Below are 14737 nucleotides of genomic sequence, written 5' to 3'. Positions count from 1 at the left end.
AAATGCCAAATTGTGTTAATGAATATGGAGTATGTACAATACTTCCCTGATCAATCACCATAATCTAGTAGTTATTGATGATGATGTAATCAAAGGCTTTTTGGATAGAGGTTTGATTCTAGGTTCAACAAGTTAGGTAGTAGGACTTGGGCATAAAAAAATGGGTAGAAGGAAGATTTGGGAGGATTGAGACCAACAAGTTCCCACTTGAAGGCTGATTGAGAGAGCCCTAAAATAGAGAGAAAAATATTTTGTGGCATGTTGAAAAATGGAATACTTGTATTCATGACATCATCTCGTACATTTGGTATCCTTGGTAGCCTCTTAGCATTTTCTTTCTATGGTCTAATGTCACCTTTCGATTTTTACCAAGAGACCTATTCTTTTCATTTGTTCCATTTATTTCTTTGTCTTCAATTTTGAAAATGGAAGATGGAATTGACTCCTCAAAATACGCTAATCTATTCAATTTAGGAGAAATTTCTTCTTTATGATCATTAATTGTAATAGCTTCATAGAGTTCAAAGACATTTTCAAGAGCATCATCATTGTCAAATCAATCAAAGATCAGTGGTCCATATTAGTCCCAATCTAATAATTGAGGATAGCTTGAGGAGATGTCATCATCAATGTTGAATGGGCTTAGTCAAAGGTAGATATGAGTATTATATTAATTATTATCATTGGGGTCATGTTTACAAGCTAGAGGACTTGGATCCCATAATGTTTTGATGGAAGGTGCAAAGCTGATTTGAGTGATAGACGAAGTTATAGTAAGATGTTTATCCTCCATTGGTAGGCTATTAGGGTAAACAATGATACGATCAAGTTCATAAGGACTGTCAAGATCATCAATTTTAGGTTGAGTATCTTCATATGTCCTTTCATCATTCAAAACATTCACAATCTCACATGAGAGTACTGTAGTACTAGTAGGACATATTGAGAATGGCTTAAATCCATGCCCCAAACTAGGAGGTCCTCCTCTTGTAGTGATAGGTTCAATTATTCCTTGTTTCTGAGATCCAATACCACTGCATCCATCATAACATTTTTCTACATGATAGTAATCCAATATAAATACTTTTTAGGAGATATCAAAGTGGGTACTTGTTCTACTTTTTCTTTCTCAATATAGATGGATACATTCTCATAGAAATGTTTTTCATGTAGGCCACCTCTACTAATGAAATTGGTAGAAGTGGTTTATTGCATACAAATCTTAGGTTTTTGTACTTATAGTAGTTGTGGTTTACCATAAGATTTAGGAAAAGTGGTAACTTTTGAATGTGAAATGCTCGGGACATAGTGTTAGTCTCTGCAACCTTTGTTTTCAATATTCATCTTTTTCTTGATCTTACCAAGGAGTATATTAGGGTCTACATATTTAGAGGAAATTATGAGTTGTACTTCATTATTTGTTGGGAATTGGTATGTAGTGGTTTCTCTTGGGGTAGTACAAAATTGGAAAGGATTTGGATCACTAGGGATGGTAATCTCCACATTGTTATAGGAGAACTTCATGCATTGGTGATATGTAGAAGGCACTGCTTTCATGGTATGAATCTAAATGTTTCAGAGTATCATGTTGTAATTCATTTTGATATCTAGGACGTAGAATAATGTATTCTCAATGGTCAGACCAACTATACTAGGTAATATAATAACACCCTTGGAGAAATGTTATAGGATTTGATGATGATTCTATGAAAGGGATCCACATCTTCTTTAGATTAATAAGGACCTTTGATGAATTTTAGGCTACAAATGTTCAATCCTACTCTACCATCTATCAGGACATGTATGACCTTAGTATTATGGACAAATACCTCATGATGGAGGGGATTATTATGATTAGGTCTATCTATAGGGACATCCCAAGGAAAAAAGTTTATATATTGTGATGCAAACAAGTTCCTAACCATGGTCTAGAACTAGGTAACATCGATGTTATCAAGTATCGATAACTCTTTTAGGGCTTGGTCAAGGATCTTGTGATGTTGGGGGGATGCACACAAAAAATCTAGGATAGATATTTGTGCAAGGGTCTTTCCAATTTTTTCAATAAGTTTGTAATTAGAAGAAGTAGGATTAGTGGGTCTACTAGGGGCCATGGGTGTAGCATAAGCTATAGGTCTACTAGGGGCTCCACATAAGGTGAACTTGGTCCAACTCATAGTGAGAACACAATGAGGATCTTTGACCTTTAAGATGAATGTGGACATACGTGAGTGGAACTCATTAAATAAATTTATGGTGTAGTCATATCCAATACACATGTAATTTCCATTACCCTACTAGTTTGAATTTGAACTTGAGGCTTTCCCTTTATCATGGTTTCCCCAAGGATCCTTGAAAATGGTATGATTAGAATTTGAGGAAAATAGTGAAGGGTCTACAATAATCACACCTTCATTAGTAATTTCTTGGATTTCATATTTAAGTTGGAAACCTGAACTGGTCTTGTGTCCTTTGATATGATGGTAGTCACAAAACTTGGTGCATCCCACCAAGAGGGTCTAGTTGTTGGTTCATCCTTGACTGGGGGTAATTGTAAGAAGTTATTGCTAAGAAATTGTTGAAATGCAGCCTCAAGAGGTATCCCTAGGGGTGGACATTTCTTTTCTTTATTCCGAGGATGTCTTTGAGGTTTATCCTATATTGAGGTATCAATTGTTTGTTTTTGAGGTGGCACTTGGTTAGGAGTTTGTAAGCTTGTATGATTTGTATCTTTAAGGGTTACCTAAGGTTGTGTTGTGTTGATTGTTTGGGCATCAACAATACCATCACTAGTGACATTCTAATTCTTGGAGAAAACCTTCAAATTGTCATTAGACAATTTTGTATTGGTATTCTCTTTTTTTTCATTAGGATTCCTTTATGAATGAGGGAATCTTCAATGTGAGCTCCCTTTTTCATTAATTTGAAAATTGTGCTAAGACTCTTGATTTTGAGTTCATACAATAAATTAGGGACTAGGTTCTCAATGCATAGATTGACTTATTATTCTTTCAAAATGTCTAATGAGCATTGACTAACAAGGTTTCTCTAATGTAACCAGGGTTTACTTTAGTGGTGGATATTCACCAAATCCTTAATCTCACTCATCAAGGACCTTGGATTTGGCATTTCTTTTTGCACTTTTGTGGTGGCAATTTCACCTGCACTTTATGAAAACTGGTTCAAATGCTCAGAACAATTGCCAATAATGATACATAATCAATTTTATTTTGACGATGAGTTCACCAATAGAATCTAATCTTTCCACATGGTAAATTAAATATTTTTGCCCATAATTTTTTAGGATTGTCTTATTCAATGGTCACATTCACCATTATATGGTAAAATTTTAAGTTGGGTTAAATGATAAGTACATATACTTGACACATGTCTCTATTCTATTGACTTTTCAAGTAAGTTTTTATCCTTTTAAGATTTGGCCTAAAGTGGATTTGACTATTGACAGGTGTCATTATTTTAGAGTTTTTCTCTAAAACTTATTGCCCTTGTACATGTAGGCCTGAAATAGGATTTATACCTTCCAATTTATAATCATCTAATAGTTATTAAAATGAGTTACTAAATTTTAGATGATATAAAATATGGTTTCTAGGTATTCATAGGTTTGGTCCCAATTTTCTTTAATAATTAAATATTCCCCAAGGCATTTTAGAATTTCCTTAAGACAAAATAAAATTGCTAATGAGATTAAATTTTTGTCCCTAAAATAATCTTGGATTCACCATGATTTTATACTTTTTTCCAAAGGGGGGTTTCTTAAAGTTATCCCTAAATGTAACAAGAATGTTTTGAATATTTTCCTATCTTTTTATTTTTTGAGCATAGATTAGATAGTGTCACTTCATTTTTTATGTTAAAAGAAAATTGGGATATGAATTTTTCTACTAGTTCTAACCAAGGTTTTTTATTACCCAATAATTAGAACCATTTAAGTGTTGGCCCATTGAGAGAATGATGAAATCGTATCATAAGGTATGTGGGATCATCATTGAGCTCAGTACAAGAGGCACAAAATACTTTGATATGGTCAAGTGAGTTTTTTGTTCCTCGACATTTCTCAAATCTTGGTGCCTCAAAATTTCTTGAAAATAGAGGTATATATAGACTTTTATCAAAGAGATTAGGGAATAAATCTCTTTATGTATATAGAACTTGTTTCGTTTGGATTCCTAATGCCTCTACTTGTTTAGCCATTTTAAAAAATTGATGTAGCAAATGCTCATTAGGTTGCTAAGAATTAGTCCTTTGTTCAAGTCATTTATGTCTTCAAGTAGATACTTTTCTATGACTAGCTATGTCTACATGGTTATGACATATCTATATTTGAAGGCTCAAGTGATGTATCCATAGGAGTTAGATGCATGTTGGCACCTCAAAGATGGAAAGGCCCTTATGGTAATTTTTGTGTCATCAATTGTTATTGTTGTGCCATTAGTTGTGGTTTCATGTTGTTGGCTATAATTGTTGTTGCACCATTTTCTATGGTTTCTTTTGTGCCATTTGATGTAGTTTTTTAATTTATGTATGCTTTTTTTTTGAATGTATGGCCATGTATGAGGTTGTTGTGTTGAAAATAATTGATTATTTGTATATTTTCTTTGATGTTACACAAAATGTCATATAATTGCCAGTCAGTGTATGTCAAGATCACTCAAGAATTAAAGATAGTTTCATGCATCTATTGAGCATTCTAGAATTTGTTGAGTTTAGAAGATAGTGTCTATTGAGTTCACTCAGGCATCAAAGGAAATTTTGCAAAAGTTGAGTGTTAACTGAGCTCACTCAATTAATAAAGGAAAAGTTAGATGGAACCAGTATTAACTAAGCTCACTTGGTTACCAAAGGAACTTTGTGAATATGTAGTGTTAACAGAGTTCACTTGATTAAAATAGAAAAATTGTATCCTAGTGTCCATTGAGTAGGGTCAGCTAACAAAGCATTTTCTTGTTTTTCCATATTGAGTTCAATTAATTTGTCTATTGGTTCTAGCCTACTGAGAAGATCAATACTAGTTATTCTAAGTTGTATTCAAGCTAACTTGACAATATGAAATATATAAATATAAAGTCAAGTTAAGGATTAGAAAAAGCATAGTGAAACATAATTGAATATTTGATGATGTCGAGAGGAAGCAAATTAGAAGGATAAGTAGAATATCCTCGTTGAGATGCAAAGATACATTTGATCAAGAAGGATCAAGTATACATGCTAGAATTGAGATCTATAATAAGTAATTTAGTTGCATTAGGAATCAAGTCATCTCATTGTTACTCTCTAACTATTGTAGCAATGGTCTAAATCTCTCGATAGAGTTGGCTTAACAACTATTTGTAAATCCTCTAACAAGGTGGCATTTATATTGAATTTTCTAAAGAAGTCTAACTAGGACACTCCTAATAGGGTGATTAAATCCTATAATAGGGTCACATCTAATAGTGTGTTTTGTAATATATAATAGGGTTGGCTCCTAATAGGGCTCAATTTAAAAGAGTAAAAATTAGTAACTAGTTGCAATTTGTGGTTTTCCCTAAATTGGGTTTCCATGTTAAATCTTGGTGTTAAGTATTTTTATGCTATTTATTTTATGTGTATGTATATAAGTTAAAGTAATATTAATCATAGACAATATCTTAAGATTGTTATGTTAATCATTTATTGAGCTATTTTAGTACTTATCGAGTGACAACATTTTGTCTATTTACTGAGCTTCATCAAAGTTGAGTTTTTACAGAGTTTATTTTATACTGACATCTAAGGGAACCAAGAAATATTTTTATGGTAATTGATTCACCTCTCCCATCTCATTTAATCCTCAAATATTTCCAAAAATTGGTATCAAAGTGTTTGGTGCTTTTAGAAAAGGTTTTAAGGACCAAAGCTAAAGATTAGGATGTCTTACAGAAAAGAGATTCCCAAGTTGAACTAAGACAACTTTGCTACATGGCAATGACTTATGAGGTTACATTTGACAAATATCAGTGATTCAAGTTGTAAGTATCTTGATAATGAATAGAAAATTTCTATCGGTACATTATCAGTTTAAGATATTGCTGAAAGAAAAATAATAACATCATGATGATTGGCATTGCTTTTGCTATTAATTATGTTGAATTTGATGAAGTCAAAAGTTGTACTACAACTTATGATATGTTGATCAAACTAAAACATATTTATGGAGTAGATGATAAAGCTAAAATTCTTGGAGGGAAATTTGATTAGATGAAGATGAGAGAAGATGAAAATATTGCAAGATATATTGAGAGAATCAAAGCATTTGAAGGAGACATTGATGACAAAATAGTTATAAGAAAGGTGCTCAAAACACTTATTCCTATCTATGCAATTTGAGTGTCTTCTATTCAAAAGATGAGATGTGATTCAAATATAAAAATAAATTTGGATGCTCTAGTTGGAAAATTGATAGCTTTTGAGTTGGATAACTATGATAACTATGTCCCTAGTTCCAAAGGTATTTAGTCCATATTTGAAGCCAAGCTTTCACTTAAGAAAAGGAGTAAGAAATAAAAGTCCAATCAATAGAGAAGTGAAGTAGAAGAAGAAAGTTCAAATAGTGGTCTTGAAGTTGTTGAAGCCCTACTTGCAATTAAATATTCAAAATTTAGAGGAAAGTAAAAAGGTAAGATTCCTCTTATCTATTTTTCTTGTGAAGAAGTTGGTCACATTGATTTAAGGTGCCCAAATAGATAAGGAAAGAATGAAAAGAAAAGCACTAAGTACAAAGGCAAGAAGGAACTAAAAGACTACAAGGACTAAAAGAAAAAAGGTAAGAAATCTTGTTTCATGGCTAAAGATTTTGATAATAATGAAGATGAAATGGTATATATTGTTGTAAAAGATGAATATGATGATGAAGGAGATAAAGTGGCACTTATCTCTCATGTTAGCAAAAATGACACATGGATTATTGATAGTAGTTGCTCACATCATATGATTGAAGACAAAACAAAGTTTGAGCACATGAAACACTATGATGGTGGTAGTGTGAGATTTGGAAACAATGAACCTTGTACTGCTCCACTAACAAAGACAAAACTAAACCATGAACAAACATAAAGAACCTTAGAAAAAAAAAAAATAATCATCATATTACAAGAAAAAGTACTTTGATTGAATCATTCTCAAATCGTAGACCTCAAAATATAGAAATATATCGTCTAAATTAATTTCCATAAAGATGTCTATACATAATGAGTTCAGTACAATAATGATGAAAAGTATCAATCAAAGACGCCTAGGTCCAACATATGGACTTTACAAGTATCAAATTCAATTTCAAGAAGTAACTTCAATAGTATTCCTTAGCACTAGTTATTCAACTTGAACACCTAAAAATTACACAAACATGCAATACAACACAAAGAGGGCTTAGTATACACTGAGTTAAAAAGCGTAGTCCACCTGCATACATGTCAGAATAAACATATATATAAAACTGTAATGTAGATATCTAAACCACATAACATAGTGCAATTCTAATATTACTATGCAAGAAGTATCATCTTCTAAAAAATGCAAAATTAAACTCACATTAAGAATAACCAGTTAATGAACCATATATATATTGAGGTTTCATCACTATGGTGCTAAGATACTGCATCCGTACATAGTAAGCCGATAGACAACACATAGTGGGATTCTCTATAGTACTCGTGAAATAACGCAATAGAGACTCACCTTGTTCTCCATACTTAACCTTACTAGTTTAAGTCATAGGTAAGGCCAATTATCTTTTATTTATAATTAATCGTCCAAATTCATCTTAAAATTATCACTGAATTAATTAACTAAATAGGATAAATTATATTCAACCACCTCGATATACGTTCATTATAGCTATCCTTAACATACACATCAAACAGATATTCTAAGAATGCACATGCAACTAATAACAAGTTAATTTTCTCATGATATTACATTCTTCATCTTTTAAAACTCTCATCTTCAACTGTCAAATTTGAAAGTAAACTTAGGTTATTTTAATAACAGAAATAAATACTACAATATTACAATCTCGTAAATATAAATAAACTGTGACATCAGTTTAATGATATTTACCAGTCGTAGTACTATACTACTTATCTCTACTATTATAACAAACTAAGTGTATCCTTCGAATTGGCCAAGATAATAATACAATGTACATATGATATTCTTGCTTTTAAATGACATATCACCAACATATATCATAATCCATCTTAAAATGACTTTCCATTTCATTTAAGAATAGAAATACATCTTTATAAAGCAAGATTCTATTTCAAACATCTTATTTCAAAACAATCTGTAAATTCTTATTAAAACACTTCATAGTAAAATCAAGTATTACTAAATCCAAGTGCAGCCAATGCTTAACAAAAGATAATCTACAAAGTTATTGAATATCCAAGTGTCTATTGATGTTTTACCACTGTTTAACAATAAGATACCACCCAGTTATATCTACAATCAGCATTTAAAATACAATATCTGAATTCAATTTAAAATATGACTCAGAAAAATGCAATATAACTTACATTATATCACTGACCAAAAATGATTAAGATGTAAAATCCCAAAACTATAAGATGCTCACTAGTTGTTCACATAATGACCCTGGTGATACAACAACATCTATCGATGTCTTTGTTATAGAATAATGCCTTATTTAGTTGCGAAATATACCACAAAATGATAGTTAAATAAAAACTCAATTTCCATTGTAAATTGTGCTGTCGCAGAGAAAATTTTTCCTACTTAATTTGAGTTTCCTATTAACTATTTAACACAATGTTAATACCTTTAGTTATCCCAAAAAATGCCCACAATCTTAATGTTTTTAATATACAATAACTGAGATTATAGAATTCCAACATACTGTATATTAACAATGACATAACCCTTATTTAAATCATTTTTTTTTTTTTTAGAAACAGAGTAACTGTGCGCCTAACTAGTCACGAGTCTTGCAACCTGATGCGAGCTTGTGTCTGGGGCCGAACCACACTACAATGTTCAGACAGTGTATTGGCTATTAAACATGGAACATTTCAAACATTCAAAAAAAAACATAAAGATGCTATGTTATTTACATGTTATTTCAAACTTGTTTGGTTTCATACTAACTATTTAACGATATGCCTCTACCCTCGACTATGGTTATGAGTCGATAATTTTAAAACAAACTCAAGACTGAGGCCGAACCTCTTTCCTATTTACTGTAGAAAACAAGTAAGCTTTGAGATATAGTTTCTCATAGAACTTGGCCCTGTAAAAGCCAAATACTCACACATAACACAATCACATACTAAATAACTGTCGCAAGCATGAGGTGCCAACAAGGTTTAACTTGGAGAAAGAATATATTATTAGGGAAAAGCCCAAAAAAAAATATGCATACAACAACTCCCGATTTAATTTCTCCCTAAATCCACATTCAAAGATGGGTATATGCAGGGCTAAGCATTGCACATAGTGCCATGCTTTGCACATATCTATCCTTGAGTGTCGATACACAAAATATAAAACTCAAAACCATTTACAACATGCTAATTGAAATTTCATTGCAATTGCAAATAGAGAGAAAGGGAGTAGGGTAAGAAATTGCCCCTATGTGAGTACTGAAGATGGAAAAGTGCTTTGCAATCCAACTCGATGCCAAAGCCCCAAAAGCCAAGTCAAAATTAGTATGCAATCTCTGATGAGAATATCCATCGAGCTTAACCACAAAAGTAAGTTTCCTTTCCAAAAAACACCCTTGAAAATGTCGATACCTCAGCAACAAGAACACAAATGTAAATCAAACAGAGCAATGCAGCCCATAATCAACAAATAACCCAACTCACAACATGAAATGGCTGACTAAAACTTCGATGCCATTAAACCTCATAAATAAGCATTCAACTCAAATGCGATACCACACAGGGTCATGCACAAAATAGTTGCCATACCACCACCATATATGGCTTTCAAAATAGTGAGCATGTTTTTCTAATTTGCAGAAAAACCTGAAGTAGTGGTCAGGCATGACACCCTCCCCCACTAGGTTTCGACTTTCTCTTGGAAGTCAGTAAACAAGAATGGATGAGCCACTCTCATCACTTCAGTGTCCTCCCAGGAAGTAGATGTTTCATCATTGGGGTCCCATAAGATCCTTACCTACTTATATCTCTCTCTCTTAAACTCAAAGTTCTGCTTTGAATGATCTGCATTGGTTCCAGCATGATTTGTCCATCCATAATTTGCAAATTTTTCCAATCAAGTATGTGAGCAATATCAGGTATATAATTATGTAGAACTGAAACATGAAATACATTATGAATGTGTGAAAGACTCAGTGGCAAGGCAAGTTTATAGGCAATTGGTCCAACTCGTTCCAAAATTTCAAACAGACCCATGAATCGAGGCGCTAACTTGGATCCTTTTCCATAACAAATTGGACTCTTATGTGGTCTTACCCAGAGAAACACTTTATCACCCACCAAGAATTGATGGTCAATTCTATGCCTATTAGCATATTTCTTCTGTCTATCTTGAGTAATAATAAGGTGCTCTCTGATCCTTTTAACTTGCTGCTCCAAATCTTGCAACAAATTAGGTCCTAAAAGAGTCTTGTCCTCCAAATCATCCCAATTGAGAGGTGTCCTACAAGGTCTACCATACAATGCTTGAAAGGGTGCCATACCAATGGAACTGTAATAAACATTATTATAAGTGAACTCTACCAAATGTAGATACTTCTCCCATTTATTCTGTCTATCCATTACGTACATCCTAAGCATGTCTTCCAGAATCTAGTTGGCACATTCAATTTGTCTGTCTGTCTCTGGGTGATAAGCTAAACTAAAATTCAGCTGAGTACCTAACTCTCACTACATGGATCTCCAAAGAGAAGAAGTAAACACTAGATCCCTATCAGAAATAATCTTTTTAGGAATACCATGTAACTTAACTACCTACTCCATATATATCTTGCATTATAGGATGATCTAACTGGGATAAAGTGGACAACGTTAGAAAAATGGTCCACTACAACCATAATAGCATCATGCCTATGAACTATAATAGGCAATCCAGTAATAAAATCTATAGAAATGGTGTCCCATTTCCATTTTGGAATATTATGTGGTTGCAATAGTCTCGCAGGGTGCTAATGTTCAGCCTTAACTAGCTGACACTCCAAGCATTGAGCCACAAAATTTTCTATGTCTCTCTTCATTCCAGGCCATTAATAATGATGCTTAAGGTTAGCATGCATTTTCTTGATAGTCGGGTGAGCCGAGTATGGTGCTTTGTGAACCTCAAACATAACTAGATTTCTCAGATCACCTGACTCAAGAATGTACACACTCCCTCTAAAAAGTAGTAAACCTTTAGAATTTACTGAATACCCCTCAAAATGCCCTTCCAAGATGCTACCACTATCAATAACAACTTTAACATCTTGAAACCAAAGATCTGCAAAAAGGTTCTGCAAGATCTTATCCTTAAGATCCACTATTAGGATCAAAGAAGATAATTTATGTCACCCTCTGCTAAGTGCATCAGTAACAACATTCTCCTTCCCTTGCACATAACTAATCCTAAAATCATATTCACACAGGAACTCCATCCATCTTCGCTGCCTACCATTGGGGTCTGGTTGTGTGAATAGATACTGAAGGCTTCGGTGATCAGTATGTAACTCAATTCGTTGACCCAAAAGAAAATGCCTCCACTTGGTCAAACTAGACATGATTGCTGCAAGTTCGAGATCATGAGTAGGGTAATTCACCTCATGACTCTTAAGCTTTCTTGACTCATAAGCTATAACACATCCTTCCTGCATCAACACTGCCCCTATGCCATCCAAAGATGCATTAGTGCAAACCACAAACTCCTTAGCTAAATTAGGGACTGCCAGAACGGGTGCACTGGTCAAACATTCCTTAAGTTTCTAAAATGCTACCTCACACTCCTCTATCCACACAAATTTCTTCCCTTTTCTCTGAAGAGACGTGATAGGATGTGCTATTCTGGAAAAGTTTGACACAAATCTACAGTAATAGCTTGCTAAGCCCATGAAACTTCAGACCTCAAACACATTCGCAGGTGCTGGCCAATCTACAATAGCCCAAATTTTGGATGGATCTACAAAAATTCCATCCCCTAAAATGATATGACCTAATTAAAAAATCTTCAATTTGAAGAATTCACACTTCAAAGGATTGGCATACAGACTATTCCTATGAAGGCACTCCAAAACTTGCTCTAAATGCTAATCATGCTCCTCAGCAGAGTTAGAATATACCAAAATATCATCCAAAAATACCACTACGAATTTATCTAGGAAAGTTCTAAGCACACCATTCATTAGGCTCATAAAGACAGAAGGTGCATTTGTTAATCCAAAAGGTACTACCATGAATTCATAGTGCCCATACCTAGTGCGAAAAGTTGTCTTATGAATATCAACTTCTTGGATTCTAAGTTGATGATATCCAAATTTTAAATCAATCTTCAAAAAAACTCAGGCACCCTTAACTTGATGAAACAAGTCATCAATTCTAGGCAAAGGATACCTTTTCTTAATAGTGACCTTGTTTAACTTTCTATAGTCTATACAAGGTCTCAAGGAGCCGTCTTTCTTCTTGACAAAGATTACCAGAGCACCCCAAGCTGATACACTAGGACAAATCAAACCTTTCTCCAAAAGCTCCTCCAACTAAAATTTAAGTTAAACTAGCTCTTGAGCTATCATTCTATAAGGAGTCTTGGAAATTGGTTCCGTTCCTGGCACTAAATTGATCCGAAAATCAATTTCTCATCTCGAAGGTATTCCCAGAATTTCTTCAACCAAAACATCCAAAAAACTCTGCAAGACTGGATGATCGCAAGAAGAACCTTTAACTATGGAATCTTCTAAGTCGTTTACCGATATGGAAAACAAACTACAACCTTTTAGAGCACACCTTGCCAATTTCTTGGCAAAAATTGTTCGCAAAGAGATGGGTCTCTTGATTCCAACAATAACCCTAGCTGATCCAACATCATCCAAACAAGTGATTATCTTATCTTTGCAATCCAAAATAGCTTGATGTTGTTCTAACCAATCCATTCCCATACGATTCTAAAGGTATAACCCTAAGGTTCGCTGAAGTAGTAAAAGGTTTCATTTGAATCTTGTAGTCAAGAGCAACAATATTTGCATTCACCCTAGAACCTAACGCTAACTCCACTTTCCATCTATTCCTTGCTTTAACCATAGGAATTCCACTATATGCAACTAAAGCAAAAGAAATAAATGAATCTGTAGCTCCAGAGTCAAATAAAATAGATACTTTCATACCTTGAGTATTACCCTGAGCTTCAATAATTGTGTTTTGATGTTCGGCTTGCTTCTGATCCAGGGTAGCAAAAACATGGTGATTCTTGGCAGAATCACCAACTGTCACTTCAAACCTAGCTAGCTTGGGTCCAACCTTCAGCTTGTCCCAATTAGGGTACTGAGACTAGTAATGACCTATTTGCCCATAATGATAACACTCAATAGATTTTTGAAATCCCATATTCTGAATAGAAAGACTAGGAGATGGATTATTACTCTGCACACTTTGAGGTGGTTGAGATGGTCTAGGCCATTCTAAACCCTTGGAATTCTTATCAAACTTCCTCTTCTTGAATTTCCCAATAGAAAATCTTGATTTTGAACTATTCTGAGGAGGCTTTTGATTCTTACTGACATTTGGGGTAGGTAGATCCATGCTAGTTTTGTATGAAGCCCCATGATAGCCAGACTTCATCTCAATCAGCTTTGCTCGCTCTGAAGCTTCCTACATAGACACAGGTTTTAAAGTTCTCACTTCCTCCCCGATCTTGGGCATAAGCCCCCTGATGAAATGTTGTATCATGGCTTTATCATTTTCTGCCCAGCCAAATTTTTTTTTAAGCTCGTAGAACCTACGTACATAAGCTTCCACTGTAGAGCTAGACTGCATTATCAAAAAGAACTCCTCTGCACGGGCCTGATGCCAATATTCTAACATGAACCTCTCCTTGAAATGCTCTACAAAGAGCTCCCAAGTAACTAAAGAGATATCAATGCCAAGCTTCTCCAACTCTTGTTCCCACCACAAGGAACTAAATCCTCTCAAATGCATAATTGTCCATCTTACTTTCACGTTACTCAAGTAACGGTGTAAGATAAAGCACTACTCAATATTTAGCAGCCAAGTCTTTGCTGTTGTACCTTGTCCTGTACAATAAAATAGTGGCCCTTTTACCTTGGAAAGATCTTTGAGCTGAGCTCTAGCCATTGGATCATCCTCTACAAGAAGGTTAATACCCTGCACAAGAGGTACCCACACATTTGCACCCCCACCAAGAATCTGGTTGTTAGTCTCAATATTATCAAGACATTCCAATATCTGTTGAAGTACCATAGCTTGACCTACCTGGTTATCTTGATTGTTTCTAACCCTAGCATTCTAATCAAACTGATCATCCCCAAAAAATCTCTGGTGCCTAGGACCTCTACCATGGCCCCTACCCCTACCTCTACCTCTGCCAACAAAGTTATCTTTAGGAATGCCACGACCTCGAGTTCCTCTAGTGATGGGAGGCATGATAACAACCTAAAAACAATTAACTGTTAATAACGCATTGAAGGTGAGAAAAAACCTTAAAACCCATGAGTCTTGGTTATTCTAACCGTGCTCTGATACCAAATGTAATGCTCCAC

Source organism: Cupressus sempervirens, chromosome 2 (genome assembly GCF_028749045.1).
Source record: "Cupressus sempervirens isolate cs-2001-9-10 chromosome 2, ASM2874904v1, whole genome shotgun sequence".
Lineage (NCBI taxonomy): Eukaryota > Viridiplantae > Streptophyta > Pinopsida > Cupressales > Cupressaceae > Cupressus > Cupressus sempervirens.
This window is presented reverse-complemented; position numbering follows the sequence as displayed.